The 13,316-nt window shown below is 41.7% G+C and overlaps 1 pseudogene; it reads left to right on the top strand.

Moving 5' to 3' along the window:
• Nucleotides 1-10,321: 10,321 nt before the first annotated feature.
• On the top strand, nt 10,322-11,100 carry LOC788783 (neurotrophin-4-like; annotated as a pseudogene).
• Nucleotides 11,101-13,316: the final 2,216 nt, after the last annotated feature.

The raw sequence follows: 13,316 nt of genomic DNA, 5'->3' as shown, positions 1-13,316 counted from the left end.
AGATCATGGCATCTGGTCCCATCACTTCATGGTATATAGATGGGGAAACAAAAGAAACAGTGAGAGGTTTGATTTTGGGGAACTCCAAAGTCAATGCAGATGGTGACTGTAGCCATAAAATTAAAAGATGCTTGCTCTTTGGAAGAAAAGCTATGACCAACCTAGACAGCATATTAAAAAGCAGAGATATTACTTTGCTGACAAAGGTCTGTCTAGTCAAAGCTATGGTTTTTCCAGTAGTCATGTATGGATGTGAGAGTTGGTGAAAGCTGAGTGCCAAAGAACTGATGCTTTTGAACTGTGGTGCTGGAGAAGACTTGAGGGTCCCTTGGACTGCAAGGAGATCAAACCAGTCAATCCTAAAGGAAATCAGTCCTGAATATTCATTGGAAGGACTGATGTTGAAGCTGAAGCTCCAATACTTTGGCCACCTGATGTGAAGAATTGACTCATTGGAAAAGATCCTGATGCTGGGAAAGATTGAAGGCAGGAGGAGAAGGGGACGACAGAGAGTGAGATGGTTGGATGGCATCACCCACTCTATCAATGTGAGTTTGAGCAAGCTTTGTGAGTTGGTGATGGGCAGGGAAGCCTGGTGTACTGCAGTCCATGGGGTTCCAAAGGGTCAGACATGACTGAGCGATTGAACTGACTGACCAGTGCCATGACCATACTGAGGTCAACCATCAAAGGTCAAAAGGTGGGTGGTGGCCCAGTTCCTGGAAATCCCTACCCCTTCCTCAAAAGAGTTGAAATAACTCTCCCACTCATTAGCTTATGAAACTACTCAGCCCATAAAACTAACCATGCCATATTTCGAGGCCTCTCTACCTTCTGAGATAGCACAACTCTGTTGAGTATGTTTCTATCTAAATAAAACCACTTCTTGCCTGTCACTTTGTTTCTCACTGAATTCTTTCTGTAATGAGATATTAAAGAACTGGGCTTAATTAAATGCTGAAGCTAGGTATATGATCTCAGTAGGAAGACTGTGAGTTTTGGCTGGATTTGAGTCCCAGCCTCGTTGGTTCAAGTCCCAATTTCAGTTACACAGTTTCATAGTCACCAATTGATTTTCTTTGTTTTTACTTGTCATTTGTTATCTGCCTTATGACTGAATGTGGAGTGTCTATATAAATTTTATTTGTAAAATTTCATGTTAAGCCTCAAATAAATGCTACTGTTGGGGAGGGAGAAACTTTCCCTTACCCTTCTCAAGTTATTCTGGCTGGTCTAGTAATTAAATTCACACAAGACAAATCAACAAGAGGGGAAAAAAACAAATTTGTGTGTGCAGAGATCCCAGGAATGGTACCTATGAAGCAGTTTTTTAGACTTTTTAGACAAACAATAAATTTGCAAGGAACTGATAAGACAAACATAGGCTTTGGGTGCTTAATTAATGAAGAATCTACAGCGTTTACTCAAATAGCAAAGTTTGTTTATATATACATCTTGACCCCAGTATCACTAACCCTGTTGATAAGGGTATCCTTATATCTTCAGGTGCAGAGAGGGTACCTTTCACATAGGAAATTTATTTTCTACTTTCAAGGAGACAGAGAGGAAGGCCAGGGCATTCCTCTTGCATTGGCCTTTCCTTAAGTATCTCCCATTCAAAATAATCAATATGCCATTTTGGCATATCTGGGGGCAGCCTGCCCTGAGTCCCAACACCTCCTTCTGTGAAAAAAGAAAAACAAAATGAAAGAAAAGAAATGGTTAGTATACCTGCACTCCCTTAGCCTGAGTTAGGTTGCACCCTAGATACACTTCTGTCATCAGATTTATTAAACTACATCGTAAAGTCGTTTTGTTGGGTTCTGCCTATTAGACATAATTCTTGTGGGTAATCATTCTGTCTCCTTCATCCCTGTGTTCTCAGCTTACAGGGTGGTGCATTGCCCAGAGTTTCCCAGCTCCTGTAACTTAATGCCTTTGTAGAGTGTAAACAGGTTACAGGTGTCCCAAGAGATCTTGATGGCTGTAAATTTTTTATGGTGATACAAAAGCCAAAACCATATTTCACAACCACTTAAATGTTCACTTAAATTAAAATTATATTTGAATATTATTTATATGGCTTTCCTATTTTCAGTTATTATCTTAGCAAAAGACTTTAGGTATAATGCCCACCACTAGAATGTCCTCTATTGGCAATACCAAGGAACACCTCCCTCAGTAATGCCATGTAAAATATCATCCTTGTTGTGTGTGCCAGGATGTAGTTTTGGGAGCACTGACCCACCTAGAAGGATTCTGAAAAGGGATTTGAATTAAATAAGATTGTATGAATGAACTGATGAATGTACTGGCTTTGTCTATTAGTAACTGCAAATCACCAGCATGCCTAAACCTTGGTATTCCAGCTAAAAAGAGAACAATGACTATTTTATAGAATTATGATGATTAATAATACATGATCTAAGTTCAGCTATAAAACATTATATAATGTAAATTTAGTTACCGACTTTGGCAGTAACAGTTACACTACCATTTCCCTAACTGATCTCCCTTTCTTCAGCCTCACTCCTCTGCCATTAAGAATTCTGCACCAAAAAAAAAAAAGAATTCTGCACCCTATTCTAGTAGGGGAAGAGGGTTTCCCCACACTGCCAAGCACCACTAGCTGGGTGTCCTACAATTAAACACAATTCTGATGCTATCTAGCAAAAGGTTAAGGACTCGGTCTCAAAAGACTTCCCCCTCTGCCCACTTCAGACATCAGTTGCAAGTCCAGAGTGTCATCTGTGCTTCTGACCTACTGGCTATAGATGAGAGGTTCCACTGACTCCTTCCTTGGGTTCAATTAATTTGCTAGAACAGCTTACAGAACTCAGAGAAACATTTTACTTTCTAGATGATCAGTTTATTATGAAAGGATATAACTCAAGAAGAGCCAGATAGAAGAAATACACAGAGCAACGTATGGGGGAAAGGCTCAGAACTTCTACACCCTCTCTGAGAATGCTAGTCTCAAATCTCCACATATTCACCAACCCAGAAGTTCTGGACCCTGTCCTTTGGGGGGTTTTGGAGGCTTCATTACACAGACTTTATTGACTAAATCATTGATCACTGGTTGATTCAACCTCCAATCCCTCTCCCCTCCCTAAGTGTCAAGAGAGGTGGGAGTGAAAGTTCCAACCCCCTAATCACATGGTTGGTTCTGCCTGCAACCAGGCCCCATCCCTAGGTGGGGCTCAAATTTCACCTCATTTGCATAACAGAAGATACCTGTATCCTTCTCATCACTCAAGAAACTCCTAAGGTCTTAGAGCTCTGTGCCAGAAATGGAGATGAAGACCAAATATATGTATTTTTTTTTAATTATCAATCACAAAATCAGAGCCATATACCCTGCTCTTATGATCAAATCATTCTTCTAGTCTCCCCAAATCACTCCTCAAATTAAAAATTTCTAGTCAGCTGCCCTTTGCCTACAGTTTTTTGCAGTTAAGCCTAACTGAGGCCATGAGGACCTTCAATTTTTAACTCTGAGGCAGATCCCTCTGTTCACTATGACCTGACCCTACAACAGGTCTAAGAGGGAAGTCCAAGACCAATAAGCCAGGTACACCAGCCACTAAGGATGGGAGATCCCAGAGCCAAGCTATATTAAACAAGTTTATCCAAAGAAGTCATAAGCAACGGCATGAAGGTAGGCTCAGTAGATGAGGCAGGCAACGAGAAGTCTAAGCTGCAGCAACAGCAGCAGTACTGGGTTTAGAGGTGAAGTAAGGACATAAGTAATAGGTTTTCATCAGAATGAGGTCCACTATGTTCCCCTAGCAAACAGCCTCCAAATTAAGTGGCTTATCACAACACAGGTTTATTGCTTGCTAATGCAAAGTCAGTTGCAGGTCTGGGGAAATGCAAAATAATTATCATCTGTGGAGCAAGTCACAGTAATTACACCATGAGGCCTTCTTAGTTGCAGAAGAAATAATACATCTGAAGTATCTTGCAGGTTTTTCTTTGCTTTAGCCTGGAAATGAAATATGTCATTTTTGCCAACAGCCCATTGTCCACAAGTCAGATGGCCCCACCTAATTTTAAAATGACTGATAAATGCAGGAGTGGTAGCTAGAATCCAAAGATGTAACCCACATACATTCCCTACTCATCAATTACACACATATTATACCATTTATATGAAATATTAAGAATAGTCAAATCCATAGAAAGAATTAGTGGCTACGTAGGGCTGAGGGGGTTTGGGGAAATGGGGTGTGTCTGCAACAGGTATGGGGTTTCTTTGGGGGTGATAAAAATGTCCTAAATTTGATTGTGATGATGATGACACAATTCTGTGAATATGCTAAAAAAAACATTCAACTATACATTTATGTATGGTTAAACTGTATATTTAACTATACATTTATGGTATGTGGATTATATTTCAATAAAGCTGCTTTTAAAAATCAAGATAATTTATATACCCTCAGAACTCTTGATAAAAATTGTCCAAAACTCACAAATAAGGTGAAAGGAAGACTGCTTGTGGTTTCAAGGTCATATACAAGCATGGCCCAAGAGGCCTCCCCAAGGATTATCTCACCCTTCTTTCTAGGCTGTCCAATACTCCAACCACAGCCACAGGTGTCTGCTGACTACCTAATATGTAGCAAGCACAACCCAATGTTTAATTTTATTTAATTTTAATTAATTTAAATGTTAAAGCTAGAGTTATTGGGAAACTTTTAAATACATATAATATATATATATACTTTTTTATAACAGAGGTCTTTGCCTTTATTTGTATCATAGGTAAGGTTTGGGGAAGTTGTTTGGTTTTGGCTGAGCCACACACCTTGTGGCATCTTATTGTTATTTTTTTTTTTTTTATCTTTTAATTGGAGAAAAATTGCTTGATAATGTGTTGGTTTCTGCCATACAACAACGTGAATCAACTATAATTATACATATATTCTCTCTTTCTTGAGCTTCCCTGCCCTCCCCACCACCACCACCACACCCTTCTATGTCATCACAGAGTGCCAGGCTGTGTTCCTCATGTTAATATAGCAACTTCTCACCAGCTATATATGCCAAACAATGCTCCAACTACCATACAATTGCACTCATTTCACATGCTAGCAAAGTAATGCTCAAAATTCTTCAAGCAAGGCTTCAACAGAACGTGAACCGAGAACTCCCAAATGTTCAAGCTGAGTTTAGAAAAGGCAGAGGAACCAGAGATCAAATTGCCAACATCCTTTGGATCATAGAAAAAACAAGAGAATTCCAGAAAAACATCTACTTCCGCTTCATTGACTATGCTAAAGCCTTTGACTTCGAGGAATACAACAAACTGGGAAATTCTTCAAGAGATGGGAATATCAGACCAACTTATCTGCCTCCTGCGAAACCCATAAGCAGGTCAAGAAGCAACAGTTAGAAGCGGACAAGGAACAATGGACTGGTTCCAAATTGGGAAAGGAGTATATCAAGACTATATATTGTCACCCTGCTAATTTAACTTAAATGCAGAGTATGTCATGAGAAATGCTAGGCTGGATGAATGATAAGCTAGAATCAAGATTGCCAGAGAAATATCAATAACCTCAGATAAGCAAATGACACCACCCTTGTAGCAGAAAGTGAAGAGGAATCAAAGAGCGTCTTGATGAAGGTGAAAGAGGAGAGTGAAAAAACTGGCTTAAAACTCAACATTCAAAAAATTAAGATCATGGCATCAGGTCCCATCACTTCATGCAAATAGATGGGGAAACAGTGGAAACAGTGAGAAACTTTACTTTTGGGGGCTCCAAAATCACTGCAGATGGTGACTGCAGCCATGAAATTAAAAGATGCTTGTCCTTGGAAGAAAATCTATGACAAACCTAGACAGTGTATTAAAAAGCAGAGACATCACTTTGCCAAGAAAGGTCCGTGTAGTCAAAGCTATGGTTTTTCCAGAAGTCATGAATGGATTTGAGAGTTGGACCATAAAGAAGGCTGAACACTGAAGAATTGACGCTTTTGAACTGTGGTGTTGGAGAAGACTCTTGAGAGTCCCTTGGACTGCAAGGAGATCAAACTAGTCAATCCTAAAGGAAATCAACCATGAATTGGAAGGATTCAACCACTGGAAGGATTGGGGCTGAAGCTGAAGCTCCATTATTTTGGCCACCTGATGGAAAGACGACTCCCAGCAAAAGACCCTGATGCTGGAAAAGATTGAGGGCAGGAGGAGAAGGGGACGGCAGAGGACGAGAGGGTTGGATGGCATCACCGATTCAATGGACATGAGTTTGAGCAAGCTCTGGGAGATGCTGAAGGACAGAGTAGCCTGGCCTGCTACAGTCCATGGGCTCACAAACAGTCAGACACGATTGAACAGCTGAACATCAGCATCATCATCTCACCAACTGTCTGTTTCACACATACTAGTGTGTATACGTCAATGCTACTTTCTCCATTCTTTCCACTCTCTCCTTTCCCCACTGTGTCCGTAAGTCCATTCTCGACATCTGTGTTTCCATTTGTTATTTTTTACTTACTTTTTACTATTTGGCCTTGCTGTGCAGCATGTGGAAACTTAGTTCCCCGACTAGAGACTGAATCCACTCCCGCTGCTTTGGAAGCAAGGAGTATAAACCACTGGACCACTAGGCAAGTTCTAGCCTTGCAGGATCTTAGTTCCTCAAACAGTGAAAATGTCAAGTCCTAACCACTGGGTCACCAGGGAATTCCCAGTATGTTTTTAACTAGACTTGGAACAACTCTTTTGACTGTAAATTTTATGAAACCTAAATGCAACATCAACAATTCTAATGAATATGTAGCATACAAATTGAGTGGAGCTTTATGTGAGTATTAGATACACAGTAGATTTTGAAGACTAAGCAAGAGAATAAATTTTTTACATTGATTACATATTGAAATGATAATATTTTGGCTACACACATGTTAAAATTAATTTCACTTTCTCTTCTTACTTTTTTACAGAGTTAATAGAAAAATTTAAATTGCATATGCAACTTGCATTATGCTTCTGTTGGACAGTGCTGCTCTAAGGTCTATATCTTTAATTTACTATTTAAAATTAATTAGGGCTTAAACTGAAGCTACATATTAATTTGTCAATTTTTGCCTGATAAAAGCATAAATGATTGAAGACTACCCCAAAGGTTTGTTGTCTAGTTTGTTTCTTGGTTGACTTATTCCAGAAGGCTCCTCCTGACTACTATATAAATCTCTATTCCACAAATTCTCTTTGAATCAGCTTTACTATCCACTAGATTCCTCATTAATGAGTTAAATAAACATCTGACACATGTTCACTTTACAGTCATATGAATCACATTTTTAACTTTTTTTAAATTACACTTTGGCAGAGCCCACTGGCAAGGCTCTACATGACACATCACTTCTTTAATAGAAAAAACTATAATCTACTATATCATTCAAATAAAATTTCTAAAAGGAAAAACACTTTACAACCTTGCTACTTAAGAAAATTATTTTGATTCATCCAAATCATCTACCAGCGTGGCCTATATGACATTTTTCCACATAGATGTAATTATGATGGATGCTATCTTGTATTTTCAGTTATGTGTATATGCAAAAATCATAACCATTTTCATGTTTATACATGTGCTTTGTAATTATCATTTTTAATAGCTGCATACTATTTCATTGGCCTTTGTGTTTTAACTCAACAATTTGTTTATTGTTGAGAATTTGGTTTCTTTCCAGGTTTTTACTCTTATAAATCATGCTTACAATGGATATCTTTCACATATATGTATATATATTTATACAGGCTTTAGCTTCTGTTTAATTGCTTTCTTAGGGCAGATTCCCATGAAAGGGATTATTGAACTTCAGGGTGTGAACAATTTTATAGCCACTGAAGTATGCTGCTGTAATGCATCCAGAAAACTCTGTAACCATTTCTACCACCATCAACAGTCCATTAACTTTTTAGTTTTCCAAAAGTTCCCAGTCTTGGTGAAAGAATGTATTTTGAGGTTTCTTGTTTATTTTGTTTTTACTATGACTTGATAGATGCAAAACAAGTCCTCAATTTAAATGCTTCTCATAATTTCCTGTTTTCTTTCTTTTTTGATCAAAAGGAAAACTGGCATTCTGGGGACACCTAACCTGAGAATGATTCTTAAAGGATACCTACCACATAGCCCTCAGCTGTGTGAAGCCAACTGAATGTGTTACCAAGTGTAACCACACTCTGCTCGACCCATGACAGGCCAGTGAATACAAGAGATGAGGTGTTGAGGCAAGGAATACAACTTTATTCAGAAAGCTGGCTGACTGCAAGAAGATGGTAGACTAATGGTTTCAAAGTAACCATCTTCTCGGAGAAGGCAATGGCACCCCACTCCAGTACTCTTGCCTGGAAAATCCCATGGACGGAGGAGCCTGGAGGGCTGCAGTCAATGGGGTCGCTGAGGGTCAGACACGACTGAGCGACCTCACTTTCACTTTTCACTTTCATGCATTGGAGAAGGAAATGGCAACCCACTCCAGTGTTCTTGCCTGGAGAATCCCAGGGACGGGGGAGCCTGTTGAGCTACCGTCTGTGGGGTCGCACAGAGTCGGACACGACTGAAGTGACTTAGCATAGCATAGCAACCATCTTCTCAGGGTCTGGATGCCAGGCTCTTTTATAGAGCCAGAGGGAGAGAAGCAATGAGGAACTAATGTCAAAAGGTAGAACAGGGACTTCCCTGGTGGTCTAGTGGCTAAAACTCTCTGCTCCCAATGCCAGGGGCCTAGGTTTGGTCCCTGGGCAGGGAACTGGATCCCACATGCTGCAAATAAGAGTTTGTATGTATGCCACAACGAAGACCTGGTGCAGCCAAATAAATAAATATTGAAAAATTGAAAGGCAGAATAGAGAGGGAGAGGCAATGAAGCAGTAAAGTAGAAAGGGTCTTCAGTCTTGCAAAACATCTCTGGGAAGGGCCAGCCTTTGGAAGGAGTGTGTTAATCTCTTCTTTTTCCCATCCATTCACAGGTGGGCACCATCAGATTATCTCTGTATGAGCTGAACAAGCTAAAGGCAAAGTAGAAAAAGAAAGATATACCCAAAAAAATAAAAAATAAAAAATAAAATAAAATTAAAAAAAAGAAAGATATACCCATTTGAATACAGAGTTCCAAAGAACAGCAAGGAGAGATAAGAAAGCCATCTTAATGATCAGTGCAAAGAAATAGAGTAAAACAATAGAATGGGAGAGACTAGAGATCTCTTCAAGAAAATTAGAGATACCAAGGGAACATTTCATGCAAAGATGGGCACAATAAAGGACAGAAACGGTATGGACCTAACAGAAACAGAAGATATTAAGAAGAGGTGGCAAGAATACACAGAAAAACTGTACAAAAAAATCTTAATGACCCAGATAACATGATGGTTTTATCACTCACCTAGAGCCAGATATCCTGGAGTGAGAAGTCAACTGGACCTTGGGAAGCATCACTATGAACAAAGCTAGTGGATGTGATGGAATTCTAGCAGAGCTATTGCAAATCCTAAAAGATGATACTGTGAAAGTGCTGCATTCAATATGCCAGCAAATATGGAAAACTCATCAGTAGCCACAGGATTGGAAAGGGTCAGTTTTCATTCCAATACAAAAGAAAGGCAATGCCAAAGTGTGTTCAAACTACCACACAACTGCATTCATTTCACATGCTAACAAAGTAATGCTCAAAATTCTGCAAGCCAGGCTTCAACAGTACATGAACCTCAAACTTCCAGATGTTCAAGCTGGATTAAGAAAAGCCAGAGAAAGCAGAGATCAAATTGCCAACATCCATTGGATGATCAAAAAAGCAAGAGAGTTCCAGAAAAACATCCACTTCTGCTTTATTGACTACACCAAAGCCTTTGACTCTGTGGATCACAACAAACTGTGGAAAATTCTTCAGGAGATGGGAATACCAGACCACCAGACCTGCCTCCTGAGAAATCTGTATGCAGGTTAAGAAGCAACAGTTAGAACCTGACATGGATCAATGGACTGGTTCCAAAATTGGAAAGGAGTACATCAAAGCTGTATATTGTCACCTTGCTTATTTAGCTTATATGCAGAGTACATTATGCGAAATGCCAGGCTGGATGAAGGGCAAGCTGGAATCAAGATTGCCCAAAGAGCCCCCGACCGTGCCGCCAGCAAGCAGGAGGAGGAGCTGACATGCCAGAGACAGCCTGGGGGAGCTGAGGAGGTCTCCCTACATGGTTGCCCCCTCCCTCTCCTGAGATGTCAGGAAGGAGGGGGCCACCCGTGTCCCCAACAGGGGCCCCCTGGAACCAGGGGTCCCAAGCCCTGGAGCTCAGAGGTAAGGAGGTGCTGACAGGTGCTCAGCAAGATGCTCCCCCACCCCTCAGGCTCCGTTCCCATCCTCCTATTTTTCCTCCTCCCCAGTGTCCCACTGGCCCCACCCCCCACCCTCACCCTTGACCCCATTTCCAGCACCTGAGTGCGACTTCTTGTCCCCGCCACATATCCCTGTCCAGGGGTACCCTCATGGGGCCCCCTCTGCTCTTTGTGCTGGAGTCCGAGGCCTTTGGGGAGCCCACCCGGAGCCCAGCTGACGGCAATCTGCGAGGGGTGAGCAAGACAGCACTGTGGTTGCTGTGGAGAGCTGGCCTGTGTGATGCCATCCGCGGCTGGGGACAAACCCCCGGACTGCTGTGCGCCTGCGTGGGTGTGAGGTAGAGATGCTGGAGGAGGTGCCTGCGGCTGGCGGCAGTCCCCTGCGCCGGTACTTCTTTGAAACCCACTGCAAGGCTGCCAGTACTGAGGAAGATGGCCCTGGTGAGGGTGAAGGAGACTGCTGGAATGTGGGCCAGAGGCACTGGTGTCTGAGTGTAAGGCCAAGCAGTCCTATATGTGGGCATCAACCACTGATGCCCAGGGCCGGCTGGTGATAGATTTGAATTGATACCGCCTGTGTCTACATGCTTCTAAGCCGGACTCGCCAGGCCTGAGACCCATGCCCTGGAACTGGGCAGACAGAGAAAGAAGGAGCTGGATGCTGAAAAACCTCAGGAGTGACCTGGCTGCTCTGGGCCTCAGTCTAGGAACTTGTCAAATGGTCACAAAAATCATTGAGAGTTCATTCTGGGCAAGACAGATGGTCAAATCAAATGGGGTTTTGAAGGATGAACAGGAGTTATCCTGGATGAACTTGAGGGTGAAAATGATGATGATGATGATAGCCAAAAAAAAGAAGATTGCTGGAAGAAATATCAGTAACCTCAGATATGAAGATGACACCACCTTTATGGCAGAAAGAGCCTTTTGATGAAAGTGAAAGAGGAGAGTGAAAAAGCTGGCTTAAAACTCAACATTCAAAAAACAAAGACCATGGCATCCTGTCCATCACTTCATGGCAAATAGATGGGGAAACAATGGAAACAGTGGTAGACTTTATTTTCTAGGGCTCCAAAATCACTGCAGATGTGACTGCAGCCATGAGATTAAAAGACACTTGTTCCAGGAAAAAATCTATGATCAACCTAGACAGCATATGAAAAAGCAGAGATATTACTTTGCCAAAAAAGTTCCGTCTAGTCAAAGCTATGGTTTTTCCAGTAGTCATGTATGGATGTGAGAGTTGGCCTATCAAGAAAGCTGAGTGCCAAAGAACTGATGCTTTTGAACTGCGGTGCTGGAGAAGACTTGAGAGTCCCTTGGACTGCAAGGAGATTCAACCAGTCAATCCTAAAGGAAATCAGTCCTGAATATTCATTGGAAGGACTGATGCTGAAGCTGAAGCTCCAATATTTTGGCCACCTGATGCAAAGAGCGGAATCATTGGGAAAGACCTTGATGCTGGGAAAGATTGAAGGAAGGAGGAGAAGGGGATGACAGAGGATGAGATGGTTAGATGGCATCACCAACTTGATGGACATGAGTTTGAGTAAGCTCAGGGAATTGGTGATGGACAGGGAAGCTTTGTGTGCTGCAGTCCATGGGGTCACAAAGAGTCAGACACTACTGAGCAATTGAAATGAGCTGAACTGAACTGAACTAGTGACTTCATTTAATCATAATTGTTACTGAACTCAGGTTCAACGGCTCACCACTTGAAAGCCAATATTTGAGAGACAAGTGCTGGTTAGAAAGGAAAGTTTGCTTTATTCAGGAGGTCAGCAACCTAGGGAGAAGGTGGACTCCTATCCAAGAACCAACTCAGAGATTCTGTTCGATCAGGAAAGTTTTTAAAGGAAGAGAGGGGAAGCTTATCTCAGTTAATCATTTGGAAAGGGGGGTCAGAGTCTTCGCTATCTTCCACTGTGTGCAGACTTTCTCCTGATTGGTTTGTAGGGAGGTAGCAAGGCAGTGTTCCAGGAATCTTGTACTCAGTCTGAAGTTATCCTCTTCCACCTGGGTGGGGACTTTAGTTCCTGCAGAAGAACTCGAAGATATTGTTGTGTATATCACCTGAGTGGAAACCAGGTCCCTGTTTTATCACTGCACTATAGTTCCTTGACTATTCTGAGGCAGGAGATAGATAGTCCATCCCTGGGTAAGGTGATAGGAGATTCATTCTCTGTGGACTGAAACTCCAAGATGAGAATAGCAGGGCATTTCAGAGAAGAGGCTAGGCCTTGCCCAGACCACATATTTCTCATTCTCGAAGTCAGGAGATCTCCATGACCATGCATGTCCTTGGAGGTCAAAAGGGAAGTGATGCCAACTGATGCAAGGCTACCCATAGGCCTCTGGCAGTAGAATCCATCTTGGCTAAGAGACACATGTACACATATGGGAGAATCCTGAGATATACCAAATATGGACTCTGACCCAGGCAAATCAAAATGATAGGCCTAAGAAAAACCAGAGTGATGCTCCACAAAAGTTATTTAAACTACCACAAGGGCAAGACTCGGGGACTTTCTCTCTGAGCTCACCTTTGTGTCTTTCCACACATATGAACTATTTTTCCACCTAGTAAATACTTTACTTGCTTCACTACTTTCTGCCTTTATGGGAATTCTTTTCTGCAAAGCCAAAGAGCCAGGGCTTTGTCATTGACCACTGGTCTAGTGGGGAGGATTTCGTGTTTTCACTGCTATAACCCACCTCAGTCTCTGGCCAGGAAACCAAAGGCCCACTTCAAGCTGCTTCAGGTTGAGGCTACCAAAGATCAGTTCCTCTTTTCATTCCCCATTGCCTCACTATTTTGATTAAGAACTGTTTGAATTTACCCTTTGATAAATCAGGGAAGGTCTAAGAGGCTGAAGCTTCTTTCCTACATACAAGAAACTGGGGACACGGAAAAGATTTGTACCAGGGGAGGTTCCAATGGGGTCCTGCTCAGCTTTGTAA

Source organism: Bos taurus, chromosome 3 (genome assembly GCF_002263795.3).
Source record: "Bos taurus isolate L1 Dominette 01449 registration number 42190680 breed Hereford chromosome 3, ARS-UCD2.0, whole genome shotgun sequence".
Taxonomy (NCBI): domain Eukaryota; kingdom Metazoa; phylum Chordata; class Mammalia; order Artiodactyla; family Bovidae; genus Bos; species Bos taurus.
This window is presented reverse-complemented; position numbering and strand designations above follow the sequence as displayed.